The sequence below is a fragment of the Myodes glareolus genome, chromosome X (genome assembly GCF_982192425.1).
Source record: "Myodes glareolus chromosome X, mMyoGla1.1, whole genome shotgun sequence".
NCBI lineage: Eukaryota > Metazoa > Chordata > Mammalia > Rodentia > Cricetidae > Myodes > Myodes glareolus.
In genome coordinates, this window is record NC_142053.1 from 40,754,739 (window position 1) to 40,776,055 (window position 21,317).

General features: G+C 36.6%; 1 protein-coding gene and 1 pseudogene across 6 annotated transcripts in view; one reads left to right on the forward strand and one right to left on the reverse strand.

Annotated features, from left to right (window-relative positions):
- Window positions 1–21,317, reverse strand: part of LOC125405583 (melanoma antigen preferentially expressed in tumors-like) — a 221,725-nt pseudogene that overhangs the window by 52,379 nt on the left and 148,029 nt on the right.
- Lrch2 (leucine rich repeats and calponin homology domain containing 2) overlaps window positions 1–21,317 on the forward strand; it is a 94,272-nt gene that overhangs the window by 9,088 nt on the left and 63,867 nt on the right. The gene's annotated exons all lie outside the window — the stretch shown is intronic.

Below are 21,317 nucleotides of genomic sequence, written 5' to 3' on the forward strand. Positions count from 1 at the left end.
GTTTAAGTTTTTACATTTCAATTTAGATTATAATTAGGGTTCTCTACAGGAAAAGAGCTGATCGAACCAATGAATATATCAATATACTTATATATAACATATTATACATAATAATCACATATATATTATTTATTGGAGTGGATTAAAGGATATTCTACAGCCAAATCAATAATGACTGTCTACCAACTGAAAGTCCAAGAATCCAGTGGTTGCTTAGACCATAAAGCTGGGTGTCTCACCTGGTCTTCACTATATGTTGGAATCCCGAAAAAGTAAGCACTAATGCTTACTTGCCAGTGAGAATGAGGGCAAGTACTCAAGGAACAAGACCTAGTCTCAAAATCAAAATAAACAAGTAAAGCAAAACAACAAAGAGGGGAAATTTTATCCTTTTCCCTTTTTCTCTGTACTTCGGTGTTTTCAGGTAATTGATGAAGCATTGGAATACTCTTGTAATATTAATTCTCTAGAAATTTTAGAGATTTGCCTATATCTCGCTTATAGGATGGAAATCCACAATTTACACTCTGGAGTACCATTTAATGTATTTGAAAGGAAATGGTATGGTGCAATTTTATAATGATTCAACGTTTTTGTGTCAATTTCGACTAATGTACTCAGTCTAGTCAACACCAAACTTTAACTGCTTTTTGTTTGGGATACTGTGGCTTGAACTAGGACTTTGTATCATTATGTTTGCCCTTAATACCTAACATTAAGTTTTTGTTTCATCTGTTCCAAATATATTTAAATTTATAGAATTTCACTTTTATAAAACCAGTGTATGAACTATAATAGATAACAATTACATATTTCCTAATGTAATTTGAGGTCATGTGAAAAGTTTTGATACGAGTTGGAAATTTTTTGTTTGTTTTTGAGACGAGAGTTTTTCTTTGTAGCCCTGGCTATCCTGAACTCACTCTGTAGACCAGGCTGGCCTTAAACTCACAGAGATCTGCGTGCCTCTGCCTCCTGAATGCTGGCATTAAAGGCATATGCCACCACTACCTGTCCTTAAAATGAGATTTTTTAAAGAAATATTTTTTTCTAAATAAGATTTATAGTCAGATGAGTTTGTAATTAGGAATGTACATATATATATATATTAATGTAATAACGGTTAATGTAGAAAGAGTTCTTGTATTTGAAAAAGAGCAAGAAGGGGGTATATGGAAAAGCATTTGGAGGGAAGAAATGGAAGTGCAAAATTATGTAATTATATTATAATCTCAAACAATTAGAAGTAATAAAAATACATTAAATACTTTTCATTTGTGGACATTTTTATTGTGTATACTCTTTAAATTTTTAAAATTTATGTATGTATTTTATGAATATGACTGCTCTATCTTCATGTATGACTTTATGCCAGATGAGGGCATCAGATCTCATTATGGATGGTTGTGAGCCATTATGTGGTTGCTGGGAATTGAACTCAGGACCTCTGGAAGAGCAGCCAGTGCTCTTAACCACTAAGCTATCTTCAACTCCTTACTCTTATACTTTGTGATAGTACTGTTCTTACTTTCTTTTAATGATTTTATTTATCAGTGTATATATATATATATGTGTGTGTGTGTGTGTGTGTGTGTGTTCATGCACACTCATATGTACATGATGTGTGTGTTTAGGAACACATGCCATAGCATGTGTGTGAAATTCATAGGGCAACTTTGTGGAGTAGGTTCTATCCTTCCACGTTTTCATGGATTAAGGGAATTAAACAGAAGTCTCTAGACCTGTGACATGAGCACCTTACCCATGGAGCTACTTCATTTGTTCCATGTGTTTATTTTTAAATTAATTAATTCAGGCAATTTGAGCATAGTATCAGACATCTAAAGTGATGAGAAACTCAACTAAATAATTATGATATAAATTTTTATTTGAATGTTATGGAGACTATACAATTCTAGAATATTTATGAATCTGGATTTCAGTTAAAAATGACTATATTGATGATTTTGTCCCCTAGACATTCTTGCCTGTGGACTCTAGACTTTTCCCATCTTTTTAAAACAAAATACAGCAATCCATAAGAAAATATTAGGAGTTACATGGTTGGGTGTATTTATGCTTGTCTGTAATAATTTACATTTGCAGATGTTTGTGAAATAAAAAAAAATGGTAAATTGGGGGTTGCAGAGATGGCTCAGCAGGCAAGAGAGCACTTGCTCCTCTTCCAGAGGATCTCTTTTCTGTTCCAAGTACCTAAGTCTGGTAGCTCACAACCATCTATAACTCCATCTTCTATGTTCTTCATGTGCACTGACATCCACGCGTGTGCACACATGCAGACACCCACCCACCCCACACACACAGACACACACCAGTACAAATTAAAAGTAGTAATTTAAGTTTAGCAACTGTTTTTTCATCTTTAGTGAGAATGCAAGAAAGGATTTGTAAAGGTTGTAAAGTTGCAGCTTTCAAAGACTTAATTGCTTGTCCCACAGAATAAGAATTCATACATATTACACAGGCTCAATGTGTGTGTGTGTGTGTGTGTGTGTAGGGGGGAGTGCTAGTTCACCTTCATGGCATATTTTGAAGTGCCTGGAAACAGTTTTGATTGTAATAATTTTAGGGTGTTGTGGGGGTGGTGATAATACTATTTAGTAACTAGGGATGAGAGATACTGCCAAGCAGCTTTCGGTGAAAAGAAGAAGCCCCACAATGAAAATTTTTCTATCCTAATACGTCAGTGGTAACTATCATTTCAGAACTTTAAATTTGAAGAAGGTAAGTGCTACAAATGAATCAATGTGTATTACACACTTAGAGGTTGGGATGACATTTGATTGTACTATTGGAACATCAAAGGGAGCTTTAGAAAGAATATGCAAACTTGGGTTAGAAAGGGAATCACATTGCTCTGTGAAATGAGAGGGCACTCACTGAGTATTGTCATCCCAGAATTTCCGCAAATTCAGCTTATCAGACTCTTCTTACTGACTCTGGACCAGCTCTTCACTTACATCAGGAAGGCAGGGTTTATTCCTGTCTCTTCCCTTCCTCTCACCCTCTCTGCCAGTTGGAAACTGGTGACTGTTCACTAGAACTTTCTGAATAGCTTTCAGATGTGTTTCCTTCCTGTCTGTTGTTACTGCCATTGTTGTTCAGGTTCCTCTCTTCCTCACCTTGAACTAGATTTTCAACAGTTTCTCACGGTTTCTTATCTGTCTGCCTTAGCTTTGCTTCTGTTTCAGTTTTTCCTCCACACTAGTTAGACTATGCTTTGTGTTGTGTAACTCTGACTGTCAGTTGCTGCTAAAACATATTCAGCCTGTAGGTAGGCTGTTTTCTGACAAAAAAGTACCATTTTCTTATTTTCGTTTCAAAGCTTTAAAAATATGAAACCCAATATTACATTATGTTTTCTTTAACTGTAGTACTTTTTATATTTTCTTGTCCAGTATTAAGTTGCTAAGATTTATTCAGTTTGCGTGTGTGTGTGTATCTGTAATTCATTCTTTTGGGTAGCTCCACTATTAGCTTTATTTTATTTCTATCTGATGACTACTTTCATGCTATCCCATTTTGTTCTTGCAAACAATCTACCTGTAAACATTAAACATTTCTCGTGTATATGTGTAAACTTTTTTCTTTTTTTTAATGGGATTGCCAGGTTGTATGTTAATGTCCAAATTGGTTTACAGTTTATATTTCCATGAACATTCGTATGTGTGTGTGTGTGTGTGTCCCCAGTCTTTGGGGACATGAAGCTAGATGGATTCCAGGAGCTCACTGTGCAGTTGGCCAAGCCTAAATTGTAAGTTTCGTGTCCAGCCCCATCATAAAAATAAAAGTTAGAGAGTGATAGGTGAAAATATTTGATAGCTGGTAGCCTCTTTATTGTGGCCACGTTCTGGACACTCATGGGTGTACATCTGTGCATGTGTGTACCTCATGTGGAAGTTGGATGACAACTTTCAGAAGTTCATTTTCTCTCTCATCATTTGGGTTCTGTGGATGGAACTCAGGCCATTGGGTTCAGTGGCAAGCAACTTTATATTCTTAACGACCTCATTGACTTGTAATTTATTTATTTATTTGATACAAGGGCTCCCTTTATAACCCAGGATTGCTACAAACTCAGGCTCCTCTTGCTTCTGCCTTGCCAGTGTTTGAGTTACAGGTATGTGCTCCCATTACTGGTTCATCTAGCATCAGTTTTTGATTTTTTTTCAACCAGTTGTCTTGTCACTATTGAAAAATCAGTGAAAGATGACTATAAATATTTATTTTTGGATACTTAATTCTGTTTTATATATATATATATGTCTTTACCCAAGTATCACACTATCTTAATTTTTGTAGGTATGTAAATCTTTGAAGTGCTCTATTACTGGATGTTTGAATCTTTCAACACTACTTCTTTTGTAGACTGTTGTGGTTATTCTGGAACTACCAAATTCCCATTTAATATTAGGATCAATAGCACATCCTGAGAAATTTCAAACTGTGACTATGATAGAGATTGTGTTGATTTGTAGGTCAAATGAAGAGAATTCTCCATCTTTTTATTTTATATACTTTGTATATTTTATGTACATTGTTGTTTTTCCTACATGCATATCTGTATGAGGGCATCACAACCCCAGAACGATGATGGAGGAGGGTTATCTGTCTATTGTGTTATTTTCATTGGTCAATAAAGAGACTGCCTTGGGCCCTTGATAGGACAGAAAATTAGGTAGGCGGAGTAAACAGAACAAAATGCTGGGAAGAGGGCTATGAGCCAGAAGCCATGGAGCCAGCCACCAGGTTAGACATGCTGAATCTTTCCCGGTGAGCCACACCTCGTGGTGTGATACAGATTAATAAAAATGGGTTAATATCAAGATATGAGAGTTAGTCAGTAACTAACTCTCTAGAGATAATGGGCCAGGCAGTGCTTAAATGAATACAATTTGTGTGTTATTATTTCTGGGGGTAAGCTAGCTGTGTGGGAGCCGGGCAGGATGAAAAGCAGGCCTGCCCGTAGCCCACCACAACAGAACGAGGAGTTACAGACAGCTTTGAACTGTCATGTTGGTGATGGGACTTGAAGCCAGGTCCTCTGGAAGAGCAGCCTGTACTATTAACTGCTGGATCTTTTCTCCAACCCCCGAGAATTTTCCATCTTAACAACATTAAGTTAGTTAATCGGTGAATAGGAGATCTCATTTTATCTATTTATATCTTCTTAAATTCTTACAAAATATTTTGCAGTTTTCAAAACAATTTTTGAGTATATTTTGACTACATTTCCCCCCTTAATTTCATGGTTTCTTTGATTGTTGTTAGTATGTAGATGTACAATTGATTTTATTACATAGTGATTTATACCTTTCCATCTTGTTGAACTAGTTTGTTTGTTCTAAGAATTATTCATTTATTTGTTTATAGTGCTCGGTATCCAACTCAGTGCACCACTGAGGTAATGCTCTATTGCTGCGCTACATTCCAGTCATCAGTAATAGTTTTCTAATGCAAATAGTTTTCTCTCTACAAGATCAGGTCATCTGCAAGTCAAGATGGTTTTTGTATTTCATTCATTTTGAGAACATCAAAAATGCATATAATATGTGTGGATCAAATCCATACCCCACATTCCCTCCTCTGAAAATTACCCCCTGTATCCCTCTACCACCTTTACCTGCCACCTTCATTTACTCTTTTTGTTTTAACCCAGAGTCCACTTAGTGCTGTCTGTATTTATTTGGGTGTAGGGCCATCTACTGAAACATGGGTGACGTCTCAGAGGCTGCATCCCTAAACAAAATTTACTTCTTTTTGAATTAGTGTGCCTTTTATTTTTGTATCTTGCCTAGTTGTCCTGATTAGAAATTCTAGTACAATATTTAGTAGACATAGTGAGAAGGGACCTTTCTTATCTTGTTTGTGTTTGAAATGGGGATACTTTCAGTATTTTAGCAGTGGATGTGATATCAACTTTGGTTTCTTAGTATAGCCTTTATCAGGTGTCTTAGTTTTTTATTGTTGTAAAGAGACACCATGACCATGCCAACTATTATAAAAGAAAGTGTTTAATTGGGGATGGCTTACAGTTTTAGAGACTGAGTTCATTTTTATCATGTTGGGGAAAATGGTGGCCTGCAGGCAGGCATGGCACTGAAGAACTTGAGAGTTCTACATTGGATTCACAGGCAGAGGAAGAGAGAGAGAGACACTGACTAGCTGGAACTCTTGAAATCTCGAAGACCATCCCAGTGACACACTTCCTTCAATGAGGCTGCCATGTGTCCTAATCCTCCTAAGTAGTACCACTCCTTGATGAACATATGATCTTATGGGGCCCATTCTTATTCAAATCACCACATCAGGTTGAAGAAATTCCTTTCTGTACTTAGTTTTATAATGTTTTAACCTCAAAGGGAATTGGATTTTGTCAAATACTTTTTCTGTGCATTAATATTTTTGCATTTATTTTTGTTCTTCATTGCTTTAAAATGGCATACTATACTGATTTATTATTTTTTTACTCACCATTATTCCTGGACTCCCATGCTTTTATTTACTCTCAGCCTATGAACCTATGTTTTGTTTTATAAAAGTATCCAACTGTCCTTTTTTATTTATTTATTTATTATGTATGCAATATTCTGTCTGTGTGTGTGTGCCTGCAGTCCAGAAGAGGGCACCAGACCTCATTACAGATGGTTGTGAGCCACCATGTGGTTGCTGGGAATTGAACTCAGGACCTTTGGAAGAGCAGGCAATGCTCTTAACCTCTGAGCCATCTCTCCAGCCCCCAACTGTCCTTTCCATGTTTCTTTTTCCATATTTGTTTTTGGCATGTTTCTTTTCCTGTAGTCATTCTCTAATAACCCTTCTATCAGACATCATGCCTTTTTGTTATTCTCTTTTCATTTCATCCTTCACATGTAGTGATTAATTTGGCCCCCCTTTCTTTACAGTGCCTGTGGTATTTATTGCATTTAGTAACTTTCCTCCATTGTATCATTTAATGACTTTATTGTCTTTTGAGGTAACATCTTGTTATATAGCTTAGGCTTATCTGGTACTCACTGGATAGTTCAAGTTGGCATTAAACTTCCAGTGAACCTCCTGCTTCCTGAGTGCTTGAATTACAAGGGTGTGCCACCACACTAAGCTTTAGATTTCTTCTTTTTCCTTTATATTTATTCTTCTCTCATACAATACCTTTCCACGGCAGTCTCCCCTTCCTCCACTCCTCCCAGTATTCCCCTCCCCTATAGTCATTGCTCCTCCATTTTCCTTTAGAAAAAAACAGGCTTCCCAGCATATCAAGGTGCATAATACTAGGCACAAACCCTCATGACAAGGCTGGATAAGTCAACCCAGTAGTAGGAAAAGGGTCCCTAGAGCAGGCAAACAACAGGGATTCACAAACACCCCAAGCTGAACAACCACAGCTTGTGTGGAGAGGACCTGTTGCAGTTCCATGCAGGCTCTGTGACTGCTTCTTCAGTCTCTGTGAGCCCATAAAGCTGGCTGGTCTAGTGCATATCTGCACTTCTAGAAATCTTAGGTGAGGTGGAGGCAGAGACAAGAGAGCCCCCAGGCGCTTGCAGGCCAGATACCCTGGAACTACAAGTCATCTTGTCTCAAATAAGGGTAAAGTGTGACTCAACACCTGAGGTTATCATGTGACATACATACACATACACTGTGACACATATGCGTCTGCAATCACATGAAAATGTACATACATACACACATGCCCACAATATAAAAGCAAAACAAAACAAAAAAGACAAAAAAGTTCTAGAAAAGTCCAGTAGTGGTGGTGCACAACTTTAATCCCTGAACCCAGGAAGTTGAGGAAGGTGGTTATCTGAGGTCAGCCTGGTCTACAGAGTGACTTCTAATACAGCCAAGGCTACTCATAGAAACCCTGTCTTGAAAAACCAAAAAAAAAGCACTAGAAAGAAAAAGGAGCATTTTATTGTTTCATAAGCAGAAATATCATTGCACTTTAATAGATTGTAAATAGAGTATTTTTTTACATTTTCTTGTTTGGTTTTTACATATTATAATATAATGGAATTTTTAAAAAGAAAGTAGATAACTTAAAATATTTTGGTTAATTATTTAACATAATTGATTTAAATATGTTCATGGTATGAAATAATAAGGATGACATTTTAACTAGTATAGAGCATTTTAAAGATTAATATTAATATACTTTTAACAAATTCAATCTTCATTATTTTTTATGAGTCAGCATTTTTTATGGCCCAGAATGCTCTGAAACTCAGGTTGTGGTACAGGCTTGCCTCAAATGCATATTCATTCTTCTGCCTCAGCCTCACAAATGCAACGATTACAATTATGAGCCAACAAGACTGGCTGGGTCACAGACTCAGCCATGAAAGTCATAATTACATAGAGAGGATGACTGGGAAAAACTGAGAGACAAATGTACATTTGTGGTTTGGTTTGGAATGAATTATTTCCAGTTGTGTTGTAGCATGCTGTGCTCTAACTATCACTTAACTATCTCTTCCTGTAGTCTGCTGTCCTCCCTTTGCCATAAGCTCAGTTAAGAGCTACTATCTCTAAGCTATGAAGAGTTATTATGTATAGGTAGATCAGAGAGTTTAGGCTCTCACAAACAACAGCTCTCTATGTTCATTGCTTTTTCTCTTCCAGCTTCATCAAAACCTAATGACTGAGGTCTTCTTACTTTTACTTATTTAATTTTGGTCTCATGAATTTCTTACTTTGGGTCCTTTTACTCTTATTAACATACAATACAAATCAAGGCAAAAACAACAGAAAAGTTTCCTTAATATTGGCAGCCATGAGTTACAGTGATTTATTGTCTGGACTTTCAAACTTGATATGTCTTATTTAGTTATAGCATTGAGAGTTAGAAACATATGGCTTAGAAGGATCAAAGCTTGAAGGTTATTGCTGTTGGTTTTGGAGGCATAGGCTTATTGCCCAAGGTGTAGAGAACCAAAACTAGGGGTGGAAGTTCCAGATTTTGAGTTTTGGTATCAGAAATCTTGGGCCTTCACTTCTCATTGGCTTCCTCAAACTCTTCTAGCAACCAGGGCTTTCAGTTCTTGAAATTCAGCTCCTGTCTTTGGTTCTCCACAGCTTCTTATCTTCCATACACTCAACTTTTCTTGATGATTTCTCACCTTCTCAATACTTCCATTATTCTTCTTAGATTTTTGCACTTTGAACTTTTAAACATCCAGCTCAATCTGCTTTGCCCCTGATAATGACCATTGTGAGAAAAAAAGAACATCTGGAGAAACAATTTTTTATGGTCTTAACTGAGTCTTGAATGGAGTATACCATAGGAAAAGCCTTAAGCCTTAACCCAGCAAGACTGGAAAACAGCCTGCTTTTATAGCTAGGACGTAGATGTGGCATGCTTGTTCAATTTTAATTCCATAGGCAACAGCATGGCTTCCAGCTCATAAATCTTAAGCCACATAAAGACCAATCATAAGTCCCATATAGGGAGTAATCCTTTTGCTGATTCACCAGGTAGGCATCACTGGTAGAGTTCAAGTGTAAGTAATGGCAGTACAAGCAGTTGTAGCATGACTAATAACAATCCAGAGACAGATATTGGGGTTCATCCTGAAAGTCAGAAAAATAAAAAAAGTCAGTCACTGGCTCTTCCCTCTACCTCAGTCTGAAATGACGATCCTGCCTCCAGGAATCTCAGAATGAGACTGTGTCTGAGAGCTGTCTCCTCTCGTCTTGTATTCCTCTCTGGTGCTGGGATTAAAGGCATGTACCACTACCACCCAGTTTCTATGACAAACTAATGTGGCTACTGGAATTAAAGGTGTGTGTCACCATTGCCTGATGTCTAAGGTTGATGAGTGCAGCTGTTTTACTCTCTGACCTCCAGGCAAGCTTTATTTATTAAAAGTACAAATGAAATATTACTCCACGCAGGCTCATCTGAAGGGTAACCAGTTTTGTCCTGTGTGGAGTCTTCCAAGGTTTATGCCAGTTTCCTAGAGTGGTTATGACTATAGTAGAGCCTTCTGAAGCAGGAGTTGTGCGTTACTAATGCTCTTTGCAGTGGTAGTTTAGTTTCCTGAAGATATCAACGGAGTGTTCAGATTAGTTGTTACGTCATGATGACAGTTTCGCTTGTTTCCATAAGAGACCCTGCTTGTTTGACAGGTTCATGGTAAGAGCCTTTAAGCACAAGGGAACAGCTCTTTCAGTTTTCAGTCCTACAGATGACTTGCCCACTCCTGTCAGCTTTTGCTCATTTGAATTAACTAGGTAACAGATTATTGACTGGGTCTGGCCTCAGTTGGCGAACCTTTGTGTCCCTTTTTGCCTAGAAAATTTAGGATGGTGATGGTATCCTGGAGTGATGTTTGGCGGGGAAACTACAAATGAATAGGTAATTCACATATTAGCGACAGATACTAATGAAAGGAAGGAAGAAATATCTTAAGCAAGGGCTTGCCCAAATAAGTTTAGGCTGTTTTAGAGTCCATGGAGAAAAAAAAAATGAGTTGTTGGTAATGATGGCTGTCAGGATTATTCTAGGTGAAAACAAAAATTTCTTGAGACTCAGGTAGAAATGAGGTATCGAAAAACAGCATTAATATCAAAAATAGTGAAATTTTGATTGAGTGTTATGAATAATATTACTGAAGAGAGTGTGAGTTGGTGATAAGATGTAAGGGAACATCAAACTCATCAATAACCCTATGATCTTAAATTATATGTTAAGAGCTATCTGGCATTGAGATAGGGAGAATGGTAACTTAATATGAAAAGTGAATGGGGTTACCGTTCAGGAACTTGTAATAATGTGTAGAGTGCTTTCAAAGCTTTGAAACTTTTTTGAGGAATAGAATAGGTCTTTAAATTTGATGAAAATGATAGGAATAAGAAAGACTCTACTGTGTTTGGTGTGAACCAAACAGAGAGGAAACCTAACTGGTTATTAAGTGGCAGATATTGGAGAGCAGAGAAGATAGATGGTCCTTGTGAACTTACGTTGGTTACAGAACTGTGTTTGTAGTTAAATGGGATAAAGATGTAGTCCGGTTACCAGCTTTTACATAACATTTCTTTCTAATAAAAGAATTGGCCAGGAGAACAAGATAAGGAAGTTATGGCTGGAGAACCAATCTCTAAGTAAACAGGACAGACCCAGCAACATGACTGAGTGGGGCAAAAAGACCTACAACAGGCCCAGTGCAGACTGCCCTGGGTTCCAAGAAAGAAACATGTTCCTTCCCAAAGTCATGATGGATTGAGTGGGCAAAGAGATCCACACACAGGCCCACCCTAGTGTTTGAGGAGAAAACATGGCAGGTGGGGCACTGAAATGGAGAGGGAGGAAAGAATGGGGAGAGGGGGTGGGGTTTCTTTTCTTGTGGACAGAGGCATATTTGAAGAAGAGTAAGCAGTGAGGAGCAGCTGAGCTGAGTGATTTGATTGCTGCTTAGTGACGTGGTGATGTCTGGGCCTGGACTGCTGCTGGAACCTATGCCTAGTTTCATGACTCCTTCCATGAACACTAAGCCTATGCCTCTGGTGGTTAATTTGATTGGGTTAAAAATAAAGTGCTAGAACTTTTGCTTCATGTGAAATGAAAGGCAATTGCCCATCAGAAACAGTATGAAGTCTTTACTTTCTTTCCAAAAAAGTCTGATTTATCATCAGTAGCCAGCTTTCTTATGGGCCATCAACCAGCTCCCAAATCATGACACAGAGACATGTCATTAGTTAGGAATACTCAGCCTTATCTTATGCTTGTTTCTTGCTAATAATAGCTCTAATAACTTTTCATTTATGTTTTGCCTGTGGGCTTGCTTTCTTTCCTTCAGTATGTACTGTTGTCTAGTTGGTTGGCTGGCCTCGGGTGTCCCCCTCCCCTCTTTCTCCCTTGTTCTCTTCTCTTGTTCTCTCTCTTATTTTTTTCTCTTCCTACTTATTCTCTCTGCCTGCCAGCCACACCTATCTATCCCTCCACTGGCTAGGTATTGGCCTATCAGCTTTTTATTAGACCAAACAGATGCCTTAGGCAGGCAAGGTGAAATAGCAGCACATCTTTACATAATTAAACAGATGCAGCATAAACAAATGTAACACATCTTTGTCTAGTTAAAGTAATATTCTACAGCATAAAAAATGTAATACATCTTTGTATTGTTAAAGTAGTATTCCACAACAGTTATCCCCCATTTATTCCCAATACTTTCATTAACGTTGACCATGGTAGGCAGAAGCTTCTGTGACCAAGACTGAGATTAGAACTAATCTATGGATAGAAACATAAATATTCAGATGGCAATTTTACACCATATTTATTCAGCAAAACAGCAGTAGACGGTTCCACCCTAGAGCCTATGACACAGTCAGCCATAGACTTTTGACTCAGTTTACAGTATTAAGCATGGATTCCCCTTCAGTGGATTGGGCCTCAGCCCCAAACAGAAAGCAATTTATTACCCAATAGTAGACTTGTCATCATTGTACAAGGGAACACAACTTGCTTGGCATATTGGTATTGTGGCTTGCAGGGCTCACAGTTGACTAAGACCATTAATGACTTTTCTTTCTTCAACAGCCTACATAGAACCTTCCCATACTATAGAATCTAACCCCCAAGGAGAAAAGTTCCAGCTCAGATCTAGTTTAATTTCTGTATGTTGTACAACCAAAATGTTCAGTATCTTCAGCAATAAGGCCTTGCCATCTAGTTATGGTGGGTTATCAAAGAGCAATTGCAATCATTTGTGGTATTTTTGGGGGGAGGGGCAAGTGGGTCTTTTGGGTACTCCTGGTCCAATAACTCTTAAGTGAGGCACCCCATACCTATGTCTTTTGGGAGCAACATTTATCCACCCATGTAGGACACCTCAGTTTAAACTCTTTAAAAATTATTTGAATATTTTGTTATGTGAATGTTGATTATTGATAAATTTTAGTTTTGAATTTGTAATATAATCAATGGAGCCATGGTGTTATTTTCATTAGTGTACATTAGTTACTGTTTCTTAATAGACTGATACTTTTCTTCAGACAGGTCTAAATGTAGTAATCATTTGTTAGTGACTTACTTCTTTATGTAACACTTTGAAAGCCTTTCCCCATTCTAAAAGTGAAGAAGGACGCTTAAAATATTTTTCATTTTTATCTTTTATTTTCATGTGGATTTTAGGAGTTATGTGATGATGTTATATCATTTGACTTTTAAAAAAGTTAATTCAACAGCCACTTCATAAATAACACTACTCTGGTTCAAAATGCCAGATTTACCATCTGTATAGTTTATATGTGTTCAAGTGTAGTGCCATTCTTAAACATCACTTTGCTCCTTGTTATCATTACTCTGAGACAACTCTGTGAAGAGCTCCCTCCCCACTTTTAATAAAGTCTTGTCCTTCCATGTAACTTAACTGATGCATGACTCACAGTCTTTCCTTCACAGAGCATGCATGTAATCTGCCTCTCCGGTTAGCAGCCGTGGTTTCTTCTTGTAGCATCTGCTTTTGTTTGTGCCCTTGCTTCCGAATATACCAGTGGCAGAATGAGTCTTCCATCGCTGTATCTTCTTGTTCAGTGGATCTAGCTGCTTCATATTAATTCTAGTAATTGTTGGCTTTAAAGTAGTTTGTCTTCATTTTCTTTGTTACTGCTTTCCCTCCACTATACTATGGTTTACATTTTATTTATTCATGGAGTAGATTAGAAGTTCTCTGACTCATGCGTCCTGCTCATTCAACAAAGCTTAGGCCTTGTAGACTGTTTATTGTCTTGTCCTGAATGGCAGGCTGAGACCCTTCTAGAGAATACTGAATCAAGAAATCACCTGCCTTTGGAGAGGGCATGTGTTGAAAACAGATGCCATAGCCATAGAGTTGTCATTTCCCATCAGGCTCCAGCATCAGTCTTTAATACTTCAAAGACACTTTCCAGTCTTGAAGTGATGGGCAGCTGTGCTACCTCCTGTGTTCTCATTGGGTTTTGTTTCTAGTTTTGACAGTTCTTTTAGATGGAAAATTAGATGAAGTAGTATTAAAGTATGAGAGTATATGACCAGATTTTACACAATGCATGTGTATTTATATGTGAATAATGGCAGTTTCTAAAAAAGTAGTAAAAAATATATTTTTTAATTTTGTGTTAGAAAGCAAGAAACTTTTTCATTTTTACGTACTCTCCTATAGCATAATTTTGTTATATATATATATATATATATATATATTCTACTTCACAAAAACAAACATAACGATCCAACTTCTATTTTCTTGTGTATCTATATAAACCTTATTTTTCCTTTATTATGTGCAAATTGATGAATTACCTTTTATTTATTTTGTTTATATCTTCTAGGGATTTTAGGTTGTCATAAAGTATCTACTCTTTTTCAGTAGCACTAAAATAATGAGGTATTAAACAACATTGACATTCTCTTACCAAACCAAAAATGTAGCACCTATTTTGTCTCTTGCTTTTTTCTAAATAGATTACTGAAGCATGATTAATAACAATTCAGAGAAATTGTAGTTCAACCTGAAGATCAGAAAAGCAAAACAGGAAGACACTGGCTCTTAACCTCGACCTCAGTCTGAAATGATGATCCTGCCTCTAGAAATCTCAGAATGAGACTGAGCCTAAGAGCTGTTTCCTCTCATTTTATAATCCTCTCTAGGGCTGGAATTAAAGGCATGTACCACTGGGTTTAAAAGCGTGCACTACCCGGTTTGTACGGCAAACTATTTGGCTACTGGAATTAAACATGCGTGTTACCATTACCTGGTCTGTAAGGGTGACCTGTGGGGTTGTTTTAATCTCTGATTCTCAGGCAAGCTTTATTTATTACAATACAAGTGAAATGCCACTACAGGTTACCTTTCCATTTTGGTCCCCAAAGCTTTTGTGACATTTAAAATACACCCCAAAAAGTACACCCTAAGAATGATAGCATATAGTTCAGTCAGAAGTCCTTTATAAAAGTAAACAATTTTAGTTGAAATAAATGAAGGTGATTCTTTTTGTATTGCTCCATTCACTGCAATGGTACTAACACTATCTAAGTGGACATTATTTGGTGCTGAAGTTGAACAAGAATTGCTATTGTCTGTAGTTGGGGTCTAAGATTTGTATTAACATTAACACTTAGTTCTTTATTCCTAGTTAATGTTTATTTAAGTCTGTTACATGAATAACACTGAATCAATTCAAAATGTTAACTGAAAAATAGAGACTAAGTCTTAGAAGGTGATTATTTTAATATTATTATATGGCTACAGATGACTTCATGCTTACAGTATTTATATATATTTCTTTACAAATTTTTTTGTGGGTAGACTGCAACCATTTTCCCCTTTGGTACTGGGGACAGAACCCAAGGGTTCTTGCATGTTAGATAATTGTTCTGCCCTCAACCTACATTCCCAGTTTATAGGCTGGAACTTGTAAACCTTGTTGGAATGTGAAAAGATATTATTTGGAGACCGTTTTCTTTTCCTTTTTTTTTTTTTGATTCTGTACATCTTCCATGTGAGGCAGTAAGTGCTTAGTGGTCCATATTCTTCTTTTCAAGGATGTTTATATGGTGAGCAACCTTGCAAGATACATATAATAGTTTCCTTCAGTAGCAAAGGTCAGGCTGGCTGCATCCTTCAAAGAAGAATGCTGTTGTGACTCTAGGGTAATGCACAGCCACACTTACTGTCCAGTAAAGTAAGGATATATTCTTTAACACACAGGACAGTGATGCTGACTGCTGTAATTGGTGTACCTACTCTCCACTCAGGCTCCTCTCATACGATGTACCCAAATACACACATCTGCATTGACCTAGAACAAATGCAAATAATCTGTTCATTCCATGATGTGGGATGTGAGTTTTAAAGTCTTATTTTTCACACACAAATCTCGTGTCTTGTGCTAGCATCCATACAACAACTTTAAGCTAATAATAGACTTACAAGTAGAGTAAAATTTCAGACCCCTTGGAGTCCTGTACATAAACTCAGTGGTTTTGTCTATTGTCTATCTTCGTTCGGATAAATTGATTTACTTAGTTTTCTTTAATCCTTGTTTAATGAATTGATTAAGAATATTGAAACATTAATGAGGGTTCATTCTTTTAAGAGCTAAGTAGGATCTATCTTATCTCAAAGCAAACAATTGTGTATTGGTAAAATCAGGAACAGCTGAGGGCTTTATAATACTTTTGATTAATTTTTGAGCCTGAGTTTGGGACTTAGCTTCTATATGTGTTTGATTTCCTGTTACAAGAAGCAGTCTTTGATATGTATATGGTTAGAAGACTTATCATTTCTCTGACCTTGGTTTGTGGTTGGAATGGGGCAGAATATTTAAAATGTGAGACAGGAGCCTCTATTACTAAAGGAGAGGAAAATTACATACAGATTATAGGCTCTGAAGTCACATTTGAATTCAGAACCCCATTGTTTTCAGTTTTTATCTATATTGGACATGTCATTCAATCTGTCTTTGCTTCATATGTATAATAAGAAATGGTAGCTATCACATAAAATTAACATAAGGATTAGAAATACTCCATGGCAAGTGAATGGATCCTGATCGATGTATGGTGTGTGTATGTGCCTCTGTCCCACTGATAGGAATTTTGAGTTCTGACTTCAAATGGCTTATACGTTAATCTATGTTCTTTAAGCAGAAAATTATCTCCTTTCTTTCTTCTGCCTTCCTCCTCTTGCGATCTTTCTCATGCCATTGTTTTCTTTGGGTTCATCTTAAACACCTTATAAGCAGAAAATATATGATGATGTGGTTATATCTATTAATGAGGAAGATACGTTCCAACAGTTTATATAAACTTTAGAAATTTTACTAGAGATAAAAATTATTAGGGCTGCATATATTAATAGATTTTTTAAAAATAAGGGACTATATTATACAAGCAGTAGACTAAAAGATGACTCATTTCTCAGTTTACACTTTGACAACTTGTACCTTCCACTAGAAACATCACACTCTTTTGTATACTGAATAAGATCAGAATATAAGTAGTAATAATTAGTATAATTTCTAAAGATCTTTTCCTGTACTTTGGCAAAACTGCTACTGATGGGCCAGACATTACAGTGGGCAGCAGATGGCCCCATCTGTGATGCTTGTGGCTGCAGCTTGGAAGGCAGCTAACAGACTTCCATTCCATCTGACTTACTCTGTTCCTTTCCCCAGTTTCCTTGCTCTTTGAAGCTCAACAGTGATACAGAATAGCATTGCGATCAGATTATATCACAGGCTCTATTAACATCTCTAAAAGGCTGCCAGTGTTTTATAAGGAGTGTCATGTAAGAAAGGAAGGAAACAGTAAACTGCAATCTGTCTGCTGCTGACTCACAGCCAATAATGGTTGATATGATTTATGTTTAGAAACTAGACAAAGGAAAAACTGTTTAGTTGTTATAAATGGGATTGTCCCTAAGGATATTAATTAAATAAAGTATCACCTTGATGCACAAGAAAGAATGCACAGCTATTTCTTAGTATATGTTCTGCCAAAGACGATAGTACACAGCTATTAAACAAAATGTAAAGGCATTCACCCAAAAGTAAGAGTAAATGATTAATGTGGACTCTATTAGTTTCCTGGGGTTTCTATAAAAAGTTATCATAAACTTAATGGTCCACAGTAGTATAATCCGAGTCTGTTATAGTTTGGGAGATCAAAAAAGTCTGAAGTGAATTTTATGGGATAAAAATCTAGGTTTCAGCAAGGCCTTTCTCCCTTTGGAGGCTATAAGGGACACCTCGTGTCTTGTCTTCCAACTTCAGGTGGCTGCTGAGCCTACTTGCACATGTTACTCAGATGTTGACCTCTCTTCATGGGGGTTTCCCTCCCATGTATCTGTATACTTTCCCCTTTTCTAGTTTTGTGAGATGTAGTATCAATATCTAGTTCAAGCTTGTCTCAAACATGATATCCTCCTGTCTCAGGTTTTAGAATGCTCGGGTTACAGGTATGTATCATTGATCTAAGCATGCTCTGCTTATTTTCTTTCAAAGACAGATGTAATGACATATAGGGCTCACCTAGATGATCCACGATATGTCCATATGTCAAGATTCTTAATTACATCTGCAAAATATTTCTCTTACAAGGTAACACAGGTTCTGTAATTGGACTAGGTTTGAGGTCCCGCCATTGAGTTCACAATAGAAAGATGATGAGTTTTAATCTTGAAAAGATGAACATTTTTATAGTTGTCTTTTCCCAAGCCCTTATTGTTCCTGAGGAGGTACATTTTGAAAGTGCTGTGAAATGAATCTCAGTAAGGAACATATTGATAGCTTGTATTCCTGGTCTTGGTGAAATCTTTACTTATTTATCTGTTTATTTTACTGAAATTCTCTTTGAAACACTACATTTATGTATATTTCTTGAGAATCATATGTTCATTATTGTGTTATACCAGTTTACTGAATATAAATAGTGATTTAATAATTTTTAATATTATAAAACTCTTTTATTAGGTATCTATCACAAGATAAAAATTTTATATCAGTTTAGTTTTATGTATTACATCTCTGTAAGTTTATCTTCACTCTTTTCAAGCTAAGCGTGACACGTGGATAGTGTGAAATAGTTCACAAAATTAAGAGATAAATTATTTTATGTTGCTTCCTTCTGTAGTTGTTGAATTCTTTTGGCAATGTTATTCTGTCACCCAGTGCTTAAAAAGCATGTTTATTTATACTAATTTACAATTGGAAACACCCTAGAAGTAGAGTTCCTTAATTAGGGTCTATGTCATAGTTGGAGTTTTAATTTTGAATTTGTTATGCTTTGTTTTAGTTCCATTCAGTTAGAATAGTAATTCCTGTAATTTTACTGTCTTTTAGTAAACAAACAGGAATAGATTCAGATAATAGTTTATGAATATAAATTTAATTAAAATTCAGTGGGAGAGTATTCTATTTGTAATTTATTATTTTTGAAAACAAGAACATAATATGTTATTAAAATAGTATATTAAGATTATCTTAATAAAATCATTATTATTAATTATTAGTAGTAATATTTTTCCTTTTTACATTTGTAATCTTTTTTGGTTTTGCCCTTTTCCCTTGAGAATTTTCATATCTGCTTGGATTTTGCTTTTTTTTCTGGATAAGTTTTCTCTGTGTAGCCTTGGCTGTCTTGGAACTTACTTTGTAGACCAGGGTGGCCTTAAAGATCGAACTGCCTCTCAGGTTCTGAGATTAAAGCTGTGCGCCACCACTGCTGGGCTTTTCTAGAACTCTTTTTTGTCTGTTTTTATTTTTGTTTTGTTTTTATACTGTGGGCATGTGTGTGTATGTACATTTTCATGTGATTGCAGGCACACATGTGTCACAGTATGTGTATATGTACGTCATAGGATAACCTCAGGTGTTGAGTTACACTTTCCCCCATACTTGAGACAAGATTACTTATAGTTCCTGTGGCTTACTCCAGGGTATCTGGCCTGCAAATGCCTGGGGGCTCTCTTGTTTCTGTCTCCACCCCACCAAAGATTTCTAGAACTGAAGATATGCACTGGACCAGCCAGCTTTATGGGCTTACAGAAACGGAAGAAGCAGTCACAGAGCCTGTATGAATCTGCACCAGGTCTTCTCCATACATTATGTGGTTGTTTAGCTTGGGGTGTTTGTAAGACTCCTAACAGTGGGAGTTGTTACAAGGAGGAGGGCCCGCTTGTGCCTGTGAGCTGCTTGGAAGGCTGCTGGTTTGTCCCAGCCGCCCAGCTTGCTTAGCCCAAAAATAACCACATAGAAATTGTATTAATTAAATCACTGCTTGGCCGATTATCTCTAGCCACTTTTTGGCTAACTCTCACATATGATTTAATACATTTTTATTAATCTGTGTATCGCCACGTGGCAGTGGCTTACCGGGATAGGTTCTAACCCGTGTCTGTCTCAGGCGGAGGATCCATGGCTTCTCTCTGACCCTGCTTTCTTCCTCCCAGAATTCAGTTCTGTCTTCTCTGCCTACCTAAGTTCTACCCTATCAACCAGGCCAAGGCAGTTTCTTTATTCATTAACCAATACAAGCAATGCACAGATGGGACTCCCACATCAGGAAGTTTGGCTGTCTCTGACTCCTCCACATCAGGAAGTTTGGCTGTCTCTGACTCCTGTGCTTACACTTGGCACCCCTTTCCTCCTGTTGGGTTTTCTCTTCCAGCCTTGATAGGAGGATTTGTGCCTAGTTCTATTGCATCTTTTCATGCCATGTAGTGCTATATTGTGATTAAATATGTGCACACCCCACTAGCTGATGTGCATTCTTGATCCCTCTTAATACTCTGGTTAAGTGACATTTTCTGTTTCTATGATTTTGTAGCATTAATGTTATTTCTATAACTTCTAATTTTATTTATTCATTTGAGAAATCATGCTTGAGATTAATAATCATCATATAAATTTAATTACATCTTTCCTTCAAAAAGAAAAATATCCCATCTTTAGCAGTAGTAACAAAAATCTGGTTCCACTCCCATTGATTTTGGGTAACATCAATAAAAGGCTAGACTAGAATCCTCTGGCTATCTTTGATTCTTAATTCTTACATAGTCCATATAGCCCATCCCTTACTCTTCCCTATTATGTGACAATGTTAAATATATTTTAAATTCTATCCATTGTCTTTTTTTCTAGTTTTGCTATCTTGTTTCAAAATATTATTACTTCTCTCTGGGACCATTGAATTATTTATTAGTAATTCACACGCGAATCTGTCCAGAAGTGTGTACTGAGCATAATACTATTATTAAAATTTCAAATTAATTGTAAGGAATAACTTTAACTTCTAAGACTCTGAAGGTAGAAGAATAAGAGAAGCCAAATATGCTGGCACATACCTTTAATTTAAGCACTAGGGAGGCAGGGACAAGAGGATGTCTGTGAGTTTGAGGCCAGTCTGGTCAACAAAATAAGTTCCAGGACTGTTTCACAGAAAAATCCTGTCTCAAAAAAAAAAAAAAAAAAGAAAAGAAAAGAATAAGAGGGAAACCATAAATATAGAAGAATGATGACTTTATATTCTCTCTTTGCATCACTCTTGGATATCCCGATAGTGTTCAGATTTTGTTTTCTAGCAATTCCATAATTTCATTAAATTATCAATGACCTTGGTGAGATTAACCTAAATAAATTTTTGTATTGTAGAGCTAGAAATTTATAGTTTAAATTTCTTTTGCTAATTACAAAATTTTACATTAGATGAGAATGTGAATCAGCTCTTTACCTCTGCCTCCATTTTCTGTATACATTTGCATTAACACATACATATTGATGTTCTAAAGAGGGAATTCACTCTCTTGATGAAT